Consider the following 14292-nt stretch of genomic DNA (forward strand, 5'->3'; position numbering starts at 1 on the left):
TCTGGCCTCTTAGCCAATTAGGTAACACATGCAACTCTGGAAGGCCAAATTAGGGCTTAATTGTCAGGAATGGGGCCTTGATTTGTTATAACACAACTTGTTATGGCTGTGGGTATGTAAAAAGTGTTTAAAAGTCTTGAGTATGGTTACATGCACACAATAATGATATATTTGTAGAAAGTCAGATTGATATAATAATTCAATTAAAATGTTTACATGCTTTGCGATTTCCCTAATAATGATGTTTACATGGAGACATCTGAGATCAGGCTACCTGATGACATTCTGATAAATGCAGAAAATCACCAATCAAAATAAACATTCTACCACAGCGACCATGTTATTTTGTGAACCATATTTGATTCTGAGTTCGGACATATTAAGTTGGTATGTGGAAAACTAGCTCTATACATTCAGTTTTTCCGACCTCACGACACTCGCACCATTTTAGATAAGCATGCTCTGTTCAAAGAATGCAGAACTAAGAACAGATATAGCCCTTGGTTCACTCCAGACTTGACTGCCCTCGACCAGCACAAAAACATCCTGTGGCGGACTGCAATAGCATCGAATAGTCCCCGCGATATGCAACTGTTGAGGGAAGTCAGGAACCAATACACGCAGTCAGTCAGGACAGCAAAGGCCAGCTTCTTCAGGCAGAAATGTGCATCCTGTAGCTCTAACTCCAAAAAGTTCTGGGACACTGTGAAGTCCATGGAGAACAAGAGCACCTCCTCCCAGCTGCCCACTGCACTGAGGCTAGGTAACACGGTCACCACCGATAAATCCATGATTATCGAAATCGTCAACAAGCATTTCTCAACAGCTGGCCATGCCTTCCTACTGGCTACTCCAATCGGCCAACAGCCCCCCGCCCGCAGCTACTCGCCCAAGCCTCTCCAGGTTCTCCTTTACCCAAATCCAGATAGCAGATGTTCTGAAAGAGCTGCAAAACCTGGACCTGTATAGATCATCTGGGCTTGACAATCTGGACCCTCTATTTCTGAATCTATCCGCCACCATTGTCGCAACCCCTATTACCAGCCTGTTCAACCTCCCTTTCATATCGTCTGAGATCCCCAAGGATTGGAAAGCTGCCGCAGTCATCCCCCTCTTCAAAGGGGGAGACACCCTGGACCCAAACTGTTACAGACATATATCCATCCTGCCCTGCCTATCTAAGGTCTTCGAAAGCAAAGTCAACAAACAGGTCACTGACCATCTCGAATCCCACCGTACCTTCTCCGCTGTGCAATCTGGTTTCCGATTCAGTCACGGGTGCACCTCAGCCACGCTCAAGGAACTAAACGATATCATAACCGCCATCGATAAAAGACAGTACTGTCAATCAATCACCATATTCTTATCGGCAGACTCAGTAGCCTCGGTTTTTCTGATGACTGCCTGGCCTGGTTCACCAACTACTTTGCAGACAGAGTTCAGTGTGTCAAATTGGTGAATGCACCAATTTGTAAGTCGCTCTGGATAAGAGCGTCTGCTAAATGACTTAAATGTAAATGTAAATCGGAGGGCATGCTGTCCGGTCCTCTGGCAGTCTATGGGGGTGCCACAGGGTTCAATTCTCGAACCGACTCTTTTCTCTGTATATATCAATGATGTTGCTCTTGCTGCGGGCGATTCCCTGATCCACCTCTACGCAGACGACACCATTCTGTATACTTCTGGCCCGTCCTTGGACACTGTGCTATCTAACCTCCAAACGAGCTTCAATGCCATACAACACTCCTTCCGTGGCCTCCAACTGCTCTTAAACGCTAGTAAAACCAAATGCATGCTTTTCAACCGTTCGCTGCCTGCACCCGCACGCCAGACTAGCATCACCACCCTGGATGGTTCCGACCTAGAATATGTGGACATCTATAAGTACCTAGGTGTCTGGCTAGACTGTAAACTCTCCTTCCAGACTCATATCAAACATCTCCAATCTAAAATCAAATCTAGAGTCGGCTTTCTAATCCGCAACAAAGCCTCCTTCACTCACGCCGCCAAACTTACCCTAGTAAAACTGACTATCCTACCGATCCTCGACTTCGGCGATGTCATCTACAAAATAGCTTCCAACACTCTACTCAGCAAACTGGATGCAGTTTATCACAGTTCCATCCGTTTTGTTACTAAAGCACCTTATACCACCCAACACTGCGACTTGTATGCTCTAGTCGGCTGGCCCTCACTACATATTCGTCGCCAGACCCACTGGCTCCAGGTCATCTACAAGTCCATGCTAGGTAAAGCTCCGCCTTATCTCAGTTCACTGGTCACGATGGCAACACCCACCCGTAGCACGCGCTCCAGCAGGTGTATCTCACTGATCATCCCTAAAGCCAACACCTCATTTGGCCGCCTTTCGTTCCAGTTCTCTGCTGCCTGTGACTGGAACGAATTGCAAAAATCGCTGAAGTTGGAGACTTATCTCCCTCACCAACTTCAAACATCTGCTATCTGAACCGATCGCTGCAGCTGTACATAGTCTATCGGTAAATAGCCCACCCATTTTCACGTACCTCATCCCCCATACTGTTTTTATTTATTTACTTTTCTGCTCTTTTGCACACCAATATCTCTACCTGTACATGACCATCTGATCATTTATCACTCCAGTGTTAATCTGCAAAATTGTAATTATTCGCCTTCCTCCACATGTCTTTTGCACACAATGTATATAGACTATTTTTTATTTTTTTCTACTGTGTTATTGACTTGTTAATTGTTTACTCCATGTGTAACTCTGTGTTGTTGTCTGTTCACACTGCTTTGCTTTATCTTGGCCAGGTCGCAGTTGTAAATTAGAACTTGATCTCAACTAGCCTACCTGGTTAAATAAAGGTGAAATAAAAAAAGAAAGCCCATAGAAATAGACGTGGCGTGTGCGCAGCGGGGTTGTTCCCCAGAGCTCGATGGGGGGGGGGGGTCAAGTGAAAAAGTTTGGGAACACCTGCTCTTGAAAGGCTTGCTCGGTTCTAGCACATGCGCAGATCAAGAACACCGCTTGATCACAGTTTAGGGTGTTTACATGTCCTTATAATTCGAAATATTTAGAAAATCTGGTGTTTTAATCGGGGGAATGCTAACTTCGATTTTGCTCTTATGCGGATTAAGATAAACACAGTATGGTGTTTACATTACTATCATATAATCTCCCTACTGCTATAATCACTATCGATTTATTACTATGCATGTAAAGGTACTCACGATAGAAGTCCTTGCACAGGATCGTTATCTGTGGAATAAAATGAAGTGGGCCTGTAACGGGAGACAGACAGTGCGAATTGCCTTAGACCAAAGAAAGAAATGGTGTCTTCAGAAATCTATTGATCCAGCATACATATTTTGTTACGTCTATCATGAGACATATTTTGCCTAGAAACATTACATCGTGTATTATGTCTGAGCATCTTATCTGCACGTCAGCCCTGGCTGTCCGATTGCTTCACTGCAGAGAAAAACACTGCAATGTTGCAGACGGAAATATCACTATAAAAAGAGGAAGGAGAACAATGCATTCTTATTGGGATGTTCAAATCATCTTTCAATAGACATAACACCTGTTCGTATAATGGGAGATTGGGAGATAGGAAACGGTCTCTATCCTTGCGCTATAGACCCTGTGCAGAATGTAAACATGACTCTCTCTCTCCCTCTCCCCTAGCGAGATACAAAACAAGGAGGGGCTCAAGGCAGTCTAGGGGAAAAGACAAACAGCGAAGCCCAACGCAGCCCCTGGAAAAACTGCAAAGCCAGATAGCACGCAAACAGAAACAGAACACCTATGCAAACTGTAGTGACAACTTGATAAATATAGTCCAACATCGTTACCTGATTTGTCAATGAGCAAGCATTTGATTTAATTATATTTCTCCTTGTAATTCTTCATATCTCGTTCATATTTTCGGTGCGGCATTATCGTCAGCTGTTCCAATGTGGAATATTCCGTGGATTTCACCACTCTTATAAAGAAAGGTACAAACATGATACCTTGTATTCCAAAACGCCTGAAACCAACATCCTACACGGGATTTCTGACTAGACGCCGCCAAATTGTAATCACAATATACTCCAGTTGATTGTACATGGCCGGTAGAAAACCCCGACACTTGTTTTGGGTTTGGCAGTAAACGTTTTACCCCCATTTGGGCGCATTTGAGAGAGCGCACTCCATCCTGTCAGCTTTACCGTAATGACAGTATGAGTGTGACCGTGAAAAAAATATCCCCAATGTCATGTGTCGGCGGTCAAGATCACTTGTATATAAGTAGGTCATTGGCCTCTAAAATCGAAGGGATTTTTACTTTATATTCCCCTTTGTTTTAGTTTGTATCAATTCAACATCACTATCATGCACACAATGGTCATTAGTATCCTTCCAAGACTGTTGTAGAACACCCCTATAGTATTATACTACACAACACCCCCCCCAAAGTACTACACTACACACATCCCTATAGTACTACACTACACACATCCCTATAGTACTACACTATACACATCCCTATAGTACTACACTACACTACACACATCCCTATAGTACTACACTATACACATCCCTATAGTACTACACTATACACATCCCTATAGTACTACACTATACACATCCCTATAGTACTACACTACACTACACACATCCCTATAGTACTACACTATACACATCCTTATAGTACTACACTACACACATCCCTATAATACTACACCACACTACACACATCCCTATAATACTACACCACACTACACACATCCCATACATACTAGTACTACACTACACTACACACATCCCTATAATACTACACCACACTACACACATCCCTATAATACTACACCACACACATCCCTATAGTACTACACTACACACATCCCTATAGTACTACACTACACTACACACATCCCTATAGAACTACACTACACTACACACATCCCTATAGTACTACACTACACTACACACATCCCTATAATACTACACTACACTACACACATCCCTATAGTACTACACTACACTACACACATCCCTATAGTACTACACTACACTACACACATCCCTATAGAACTACACTACACACATCCCTATAGAACTACACTACACACATCCCTATAGTACTACACACATCCCTATATAACTACATCAACTCATCCCTGACCGCTGGCTACGTCCCTTCCGTCTTCAAGAGAGCGAGAGTTGCACCCCTTCTGAAAAAACCTACACTCGATCCCTCCGATGTCAACAATTACAGACCAGTATCCCTTCTTTCTTTTCTCTCCAAAACTCTTGAACGTGCCGTCCTTGGCCAGCTCTCCCGCTATCTCTCTCTGAATGACCTTCTTGATCCAAATCAGTCAGGTTTCAAGACTAGTCATTCAACTGAGACTGCTCTCTGTATCACGGAGGCGCTCCGCACTGCTAAAGCTAACTCTCTCTCTGCTCTCATCCTTCTAGATCTATCGGCTGCCTTCGATACTGTGAACCATCAGATCCTCCTCTCCACCCTCTCCGAGTTGGGCATTTCCGGCGCGGCCCACGCTTGGATTGCGTCCTACCTGACAGGCCGCTCCTACCAGGTGGCGTGGCGAGAATCTGTCTCCTCACCACGCGCTCTCACCACTGGTGTCCCCCAGGGCTCTGTTCTTGGCCCTCTCCTATTCTCGCTATACACCAAGACACTTGGCTCTGTCATAACCTCACATGGTCTCTCCTATCATTGCTATGCAGACGACACACAATTAATCTTCTCCTTTCCCCCTTCTGACGACCAGGTGGCGAATCGCATCTCTGCATGTCTGGCAGACATATCAGTGTGGTTGACGGATCACCACCTCAAGCTGAACCTCGGCAAGACGGAGCTGCTCTTCCTCCCGGGGAAGGACTGCCCGTTCCATGATCTCGCCATCACGGTTGACAACTCCATTGTGTCCTCCTCCCAGAGCGCCAAGAACCTTTGCATGATCCTGGACAACACCCTGTCGTTCTCAACCAACATCAAGGCGGTGGCCCGTTCCTGTAGGTTCATGCTCTACAACATCCGCAGAGTACGACCCTGCCTCACACAGGAAGCGGCGCAGGTCCTAATCCAGGCACTTGTCATCTCCCGTCTGGATTACTGCAACTCGCTGTTGGCTGGGCTCCCTGCCTGTGCCATTAAACCCCTTCAACTCATCCAGAACGCCGCAGCCCGTCTGGTGTTCAACCTTCCCATGTTCTCTCACGTCATCCCGCTCCTCCGTTCTCTCCACTGGCTTCCAGTTGAAGCTCGCATCCGCTACAAGACCATGGTGCTTGCCTACGGAGCTGTGAGGGGAACGGCACCTCAGTACCTCCAGGCTCTGATCAGGCCCTACACCCAAACAAGGGCACCGCGTTCATCCACCTCTGGCCTGCTCGCCTCCCTACCACTGAGGAAGTACAGCTCCCGCTCAGCCCAGTCAAAACTGTTCGCTGCTCTGGCCCCCCAATGGTGGAACAAACTCCCTCACGACGCCAGGACAGCGGAGTCAATCACCACCTTCCGGAGACACCTGAAACCCCACCTCTTTAAGGAATACCTAGGATAGGATAAGTAATCCCTCTCACCCCCCCTTTAAGATTTAGATGCACTATTGTAAAGTGACTGTTCCACTGGATGTCATAAGGTGAATGCACCAATTTGTAAGTCGCTCTGGATAAGAGCGTCTGCTAAATGACTTAAATGTAATGTAAATGTAAATGTAACTACACTACACTACACACATCCCTATAGTACTACACTACACACATCCCTATAGAACTACACCACACACATCCCTATAGAACTACACCACACACATCCCTATAGAACTACACTACACACATCCCTATAGAACTACACTACACACATCCCTATATAACTACACTACACTACACACATCCCTATAGTACTACACACATCCCTATAGAACTACACTACACACATCCCTATAGTACTACACTACACACAACGGAGGTAGTTGGAATTAGGATCCGTCTTGTTTGAGATTTATCTTTGACTTCCCATAATGCTTTGGCTCATTGGGCATACACAGAGGGGCGGAGGGGGGGACAGGAGATTCATGGTTCATCCCTGGTTTGTAACACAGTGTGTGCTTTTGACCTCTACCTCCCTCTAGTGGACAAGTAATAACTTTAACTTTGGTCCGCTCATCTCAATGTGGGAGTGAGTGAGATTAGTTGAAATAGGTTTTATTATCCAGGATGTCCCATTGAGGTCACAATACATGTTTTACAATAGAATTTGGTCAAGACTAGAGGGCCCACGATCATGAATAGTAGGCCTTTAGAAAGCCTTATGTTCCATAGTTATAACTGTAGGCTCTAGAGAATGAATAGGTAGGCCTTTAGAAAGCCTTATATTCCATAGTTATAACTGTAGGCTCTCTATAGAATGAATAGGTAGGCCTTTATAAACCCTTATATTCCATAGTTATAACTGTAGGCTCTCTATAGAATGAATAGGTAGGCCTTTATAAACCCTTATATTCCATAGTTATAACTGTAGGCTCTCTATAGAATGAATAGGTAGGCCTTTATAAGCCTTATGTTCCATAGTTATAACTGTAGGCTCTCTATAGAATGAATAGGTAGGCCTTTAAGCCTTATGTTCCATAGTTATAACTGTAGGCTCTCTATAGAATGAATAGGTAGGCCTTTATAAACCCTTATATTCCATAGTTATAACTGTAGGCTCTCTATAGAATGAATAGGTAGGCCTTTAGAAAGCCTTATGTTCCATAGTTATAACTGTAGGCTCTCTATAGAATGAATAGGTAGGCCTTTAGAAAGCCTTATGTTCCATAGTTATAACTGTAGGCTCTCTATAGAATGAATAGGTAGGCCTTTATAAACCCTTATATTCCATAGTTATAACTGTAGGCTCTCTATAGAATGAATAGGTAGGCCTTTATAAAGCCTTATGTTCCATAGTTATAACTGTAGGCTCTCTATAGAATGAATAGGTAGGCCTTTATAAGCCTTATGTTCCATAGTTATAACTGTAGGCTCTCTATAGAATGAATAGGTAGGCCTTTAGAAAGCCTTATGTTCCATAGTTATAACTGTAGGCTCTCTATAGAATGAATAGGTAGGCCTTTAGAAAGCCTTATGTTCCATAGTTATAACTGTAGGCTCTCTATAGAATGAATAGGTAGGCCTTTAGAAAGCCTTATGTTCCATAGTTATAACTGTAGGCTCTCTATAGAATGAATAGGTAGGCCTTTATAAAGCCTTATGTTCCATAGTTATAACTGTAGGCTCTCTATAGAATGAATAGGTAGGCCTTTATAAACCCTTATATTCCATAGTTATAACTGTAGGCTCTCTATAGAATGAATAGGTAGGCCTTTATAAACCCTTATATTCCATAGTTATAACTGTAGGCTCTCTATAGAATGAATAGGTAGGCCTTTATAAACCCTTATGTTCCATAGTTATAACTGTAGGCTATAGAGCACATGAATAGGTAGGCCTTTATGCCTTATGTTCCATAGTTATAACTGTAGGCTCTCTATAGAATGAATAGGTAGGCCTTTAGAAAGCCTTATGTTCCATAGTTATAACTGTAGGCTCTCTATAGAATGAATAGGTAGGCCTTTATAAACCCTTATGTTCCATAGTTATAACTGTAGGCTCTCTATAGAATGAATAGGTAGGCCTTTAGAAAGCCTTATGTTCCATAGTTATAACTGTAGGCTATAGAGCACATGAATAGGTAGGCCTTTATAAACCCTTATATTCCATAGTTATAACTGTAGGCTCTCTATAGAATGAATAGGTAGGCCTTTAGAAAGCCTTATGTTCCATAGTTATAACTGTAGGCTCTCTATAGAATGAATAGGTAGGCCTTTAGAAAGCCTTATGTTCCATAGTTATAACTGTAGGCTATAGAGCACATGAATAGGTAGGCCTTTAGAAAGCCTTATATTCCATAGTTATAACTGTAGGCTCTCTATAGAATGAATAGGTAGGCCTTTATAAACCCTTATATTCCATAGTTATAACTGTAGGCTCTCTATAGAATGAATAGGTAGGCCTTTATAAACCCTTATATTCCATAGTTATAACTGTAGGCTCTCTATAGAATGAATAGGTAGGCCTTTATAAAGCCTTATGTTCCATAGTTATAACTGTAGGCTATAGAGCACATGAATAGGTAGGCCTTTATAAACCCTTATATTCCATAGTTATAACTGTAGGCTCTCTATAGAATGAATAGGTAGGCCTTTAGAAAGCCTTATGTTCCATAGTTATAACTGTAGGCTCTCTATAGAATGAATAGGTAGGCCTTTAGAAAGCCTTATGTTCCATAGTTATAACTGTAGGCTATAGAGCACATGAATAGGTAGGCCTTTAGAAAGCCTTATGTTCCATAGTTATAAAGGCTCTCTATAGAATGAATAGGTAGGCCTTTAGAAAGCCTTATGTTCCATAGTTATAACTGTAGGCTCTCTATAGAATGAATAGGTAGGCCTTTAGAAAGCCTTATGTTCCATAGTTATAACTGTAGGCTCTCTATAGAATGAATAGGTAGGCCTTTAGAAAGCCTTATGTTCCATAGTTATAACTGTAGGCTATAGAGCACATGAATAGGTAGGCCTTTATAAACCCTTATATTCCATAGTTATAACTGTAGGCTCTCTATAGAATGAATAGGTAGGCCTTTAGAAAGCCTTATGTTCCATAGTTATAACTGTAGGCTCTCTATAGAATGAATAGGTAGGCCTTTAGAAAGCCTTATGTTCCATAGTTATAACTGTAGGCTATAGAGCACATGAATAGGTAGGCCTTTAGAAAGCCTTATGTTCCATAGTTATAACTGTAGGCTCTCTATAGAATGAATAGGTAGGCCTTTAGAAAGCCTTATGTTCCATAGTTATAACTGTAGGCTATAGAGCACATGAATAGGTAGGCCTTTAGAAAGCCTTATGTTCCATAGTTATAAAGGCTCTCTATAGAATGAATAGGTAGGCCTTTAGAAAGCCTTATGTTCCATAGTTATAACTTAGGCTATAGAGCACTGTAGGCCTTTAGAAATATGTTCCATAGTTATAACTGTAGGCTCTCTATAGAATGAATAGGTAGGCCTTTATAAACCCTTATATTCCATAGTTATAACTGTAGGCTCTCTATAGAATGAATAGGTAGGCCTTTAGAAAGCCTTATGTTCCATAGTTATAACTGTAGGCTCTCTATAGAATGAATAGGTAGGCCTTTAGAAAGCCTTATGTTCCATAGTTATAACTGTAGGCTATAGAGCACATGAATAGGTAGGCCTTTAAAAGCCTTATGTTCCATAGTTATAACTGTAGGCTCTCTATAGAATGAATAGGTAGGCCTTTAGAAAGCCTTATGTTCCATAGTTATAACTGTAGGCTATAGAGCACATGAATAGGTAGGCCTTTAGAAAGCCTTATGTTCCATAGTTATAACTGTAGGCTCTCTATAGAATGAATAGGTAGGCCTTTAGAAAGCCTTATGTTCCATAGTTATAACTGTAGGCTATAGAGCACATGAATAGGTAGGCCTTTAGAAAGCCTTATGTTCCATAGTTATAACTGTAGGCTCTCTATAGAATGAATAGGTAGGCCTTTAGAAAGCCTTATGTTCCATAGTTATAACTGTAGGCTCTCTATAGAATGAATAGGTAGGCCTTTAGAAAGCCTTATGTTCCATAGTTATAACTGTAGGCTATAGAGCACATGAATAGGTAGGCCTTTAGAAAGCCTTATGTTCCATAGTTATAACTGTAGGCTCTCTATAGAATGAATAGGTAGGCCTTTAGAAAGCCTTATGTTCCATAGTTATAACTGTAGGCTCTCTATAGAATGAATAGGTAGGCCTTTATAAACCCTTATATTCCATAGTTATAACTGTAGGCTCTCTATAGAATGAATAGGTAGGCCTTTAGAAAGCCTTATGTTCCATAGTTATAACTGTAGGCTCTCTATAGAATGAATAGGTAGGCCTTTAGAAAGCCTTATGTTCCATAGTTATAACTGTAGGCTATAGAGCACATGAATAGGTAGGCCTTTAGAAAGCCTTATGTTCCATAGTTATAACTGTAGGCTCTCTATAGAATGAATAGGTAGGCCTTTAGAAAGCCTTATGTTCCATAGTTATAACTGTAGGCTCTCTATAGAATGAATAGGTAGGCCTTTAGAAAGCCTTATGTTCCATAGTTATAACTGTAGGCTCTCTATAGAATGAATAGGTAGGCCTTTAGAAAGCCTTATGTTCCATAGTTATAACTGTAGGCTCTCTATAGAATGAATAGGTAGGCCTTTATAAACCCTTATATTCCATAGTTATAACTGTAGGCTCTCTATAGAATGAATAGGTAGGCCTTTAGAAAGCCTTATGTTCCATAGTTATAACTGTAGGCTCTCTATAGAATGAATAGGTAGGCCTTTAGAAAGCCTTATGTTCCATAGTTATAATGCTATAGGTAGAGCCTTATGTTCCATAGTTATAACTGAGGCTCTCTATAGAATGAATAGGCCTTTAGAAAGCCTTATGTTCCATAGTTATAACTGTAGGCTCTCTATAGAATGAATAGGTAGGCCTTTAGAAAGCCTTATGTTCCATAGTTATAACTGTAGGCTATAGAGCACATGAATAGGTAGGCCTTTAGAAAGCCTTATGTTCCATAGTTATAACTGTAGGCTATAGAGCACATGAATAGGTAGGCCTTTAGAAAGCCTTATGTTCCATAGTTATAACTGTAGGCTCTCTATAGAATGAATAGGTAGGCCTTTATAAACCCTTATATTCCATAGTTATAACTGTAGGCTCTCTATAGAATGAATAGGTAGGCCTTTAGAAAGCCTTATGTTCCATAGTTATAACTGTAGGCTCTCTATAGAATGAATAGGTAGGCCTTTAGAAAGCCTTATGTTCCATAGTTATAACTGTAGGCTATATAGCACATGAATAGGTAGGCCTTTAGAAAGCCTTATGTTCCATAGGCTATAGAATGAATAGGTAGGCCTTTAGAAAGCCTTATGTTCCATAGTTATAACTGTAGGCTCTCTATAGAATGAATAGGTAGGCCTTTAGAAAGCCTTATGTTCCATAGTTATAACTGTAGGCTATAGAGCAATGAATAGGTAGGCCTTTAGAAAGCCTTATGTTCCATAGTTATAACTGTAGGCTATCCAGAGCACATGAATAGGTAGGCCTTTAGAAAGCCTTATGTTCCATAGTTATAACTGTAGGCTCTCTATAGAATGAATAGGTAGGCCTTTAGAAAGCCTTATGTTCCATAGTTATAACTGTAGGCTATAGAGCACATGAATAGGTAGGCCTTTAGAAAGCCTTATGTTCCATAGTTATAACTGTAGGCTATAGAGCACATGAATAGGTAGGCCTTTAGAAAGCCTTATGTTCCATAGTTATAACTGTAGGCTATAGAGCACATGAATAGGTAGGCCTTTAGAAAGCCTTATGTTCCATAGTTATAACTGTAGGCTCTCTATAGAATGAATAGGTAGGCCTTTAGAAAGCCTTATGTTCCATAGTTATAACTGTAGGCTCTCTATAGAATGAATAGGTAGGCCTTTAGAAAGCCTTATGTTCCATAGTTATAACTGTAGGCTCTCTATAGAATGAATAGGTAGGCCTTTGAAAGCCTTATGTTCCATAGTTATAACTGTAGGCTCTCTATAGAATGAATAGGTAGGCCTTTAGAAAGCCTTATGTTCCATAGTTATAACTGTAGGCTCTCTATAGAATGAATAGGTAGGCCTTTAGAAAGCCTTATGTTCCATAGTTATAACTGTAGGCTATAGAGCACATGAATAGGTAGGCCTTTATAAACCCTTATATTCCATAGTTATAACTGTAGGCTCTCTATAGAATGAATAGGTAGGCCTTTAGAAAGCCTTATGTTCCATAGTTATAACTGTAGGCTCTCTATAGAATGAATAGGTAGGCCTTTAGAAAGCCTTATGTTCCATAGTTATAACTGTAGGCTCTCTATAGAATGAATAGGTAGGCCTTTAGAAAGCCTTATGTTCCATAGTTATAACTGTAGGCTCTCTATAGAATGAATAGGTAGGCCTTTAGAAAGCCTTATGTTCCATAGTTATAACTGTAGGCTCTCTATAGAATGAATAGGTAGGCCTTTAGAAAGCCTTATGTTCCATAGTTATAACTGTAGGCTATAGAGCACATGAATAGGTAGGCCTTTATAAACCCTTATATTCCATAGTTATAACTGTAGGCTCTCTATAGAATGAATAGGTAGGCCTTTATAAACCCTTATATTCCATAGTTATAACTGTAGGCTCTCTATAGAATGAATAGGTAGGCCTTTATAAACCCTTATATTCCATAGTTATAACTGTAGGCTCTCTATAGAATGAATAGGTAGGCCTTTATAAACCCTTATGTTCCATAGTTATAACTGTAGGCTCTCTATAGAATGAATAGGTGGCCTTTATAAACCCTTATATTCCATAGTTATAACAGGCTCTCTATAGAATGAATAGGTAGGCCTTTAGAAAGCCTTATGTTCCATAGTTATAACTGTAGGCTCTCTATAGAATGAATAGGTAGGCCTTTAGAAAGCCTTATGTTCCATAGTTATAACTGTAGGCTCTCTATAGAATGAATAGGTAGGCCTTTAGAAAGCCTTATGTTCCATAGTTATAACTGTAGGCTCTCTATAGAATGAATAGGTAGGCCTTTAGAAAGCCTTATGTTCCATAGTTATAACTGTAGGCTATAGAGCACATGAATAGGTAGGCCTTTATAAACCCTTATATTCCATAGTTATAACTGTAGGCTCTCTATAGAATGAATAGGTAGGCCTTTATAAACCCTTATATTCCATAGTTATAACTGTAGGCTCTCTATAGAATGAATAGGTAGGCCTTTATAAACCCTTATATTCCATAGTTATAACTGTAGGCTCTCTATAGAATGAATAGGTAGGCCTTTATAAACCCTTATGTTCCATAGTTATAACTGTAGGCTCTCTATAGAATGAATAGGTAGGCCTTTATAAACCCTTATATTCCATAGTTATAACTGTAGGCTCTCTATAGAATGAATAGGTAGGCCTTTAGAAAGCCTTATGTTCCATAGTTATAACTGTAGGCTCTCTATAGAATGAATAGGTAGGCCTTTAGAAAGCCTTATGTTCCATAGTTATAACTGTAGGCTCTCTATAGAATGAATAGGTAGGCCTTTAGAAAGCCTTATGTTCCATAGTTATAACTGTAGGCTATAGAGCACATGAATAGGTAGGCCTTTATAAACCCTTATATTCCATAGTT

The 14292-nt window shown here is 40.8% G+C and overlaps 1 protein-coding gene across 5 annotated transcripts in view; it reads right to left on the reverse strand.

The window, feature by feature from the left end:
• Positions 1 to 4154, reverse strand: part of rnf44 (ring finger protein 44) — a 49061-nt gene extending 44907 nt beyond the window's left edge. For 2 of the 5 annotated variants that reach the window (XM_046323538.1, XM_046323545.1), the window contains exon 1: positions 3838 to 4153. The gene's annotated coding sequence lies outside the window, so the exon portion shown is untranslated. Of the gene's footprint in view, positions 1 to 3213; positions 3265 to 3394; positions 3742 to 3837 lie in introns of those variants that run through there. The other 3 variants (XM_046323541.1, XM_046323543.1, XM_046323544.1) reach the window with 3 other exon arrangements.
• Positions 4155 to 14292: the final 10138 nt, after the last annotated feature.

Source organism: Oncorhynchus gorbuscha, linkage group LG23, assembly GCF_021184085.1.
Source record: "Oncorhynchus gorbuscha isolate QuinsamMale2020 ecotype Even-year linkage group LG23, OgorEven_v1.0, whole genome shotgun sequence".
In the NCBI taxonomy this organism is placed as follows: Eukaryota; Metazoa; Chordata; class Actinopteri; order Salmoniformes; family Salmonidae; genus Oncorhynchus; species Oncorhynchus gorbuscha.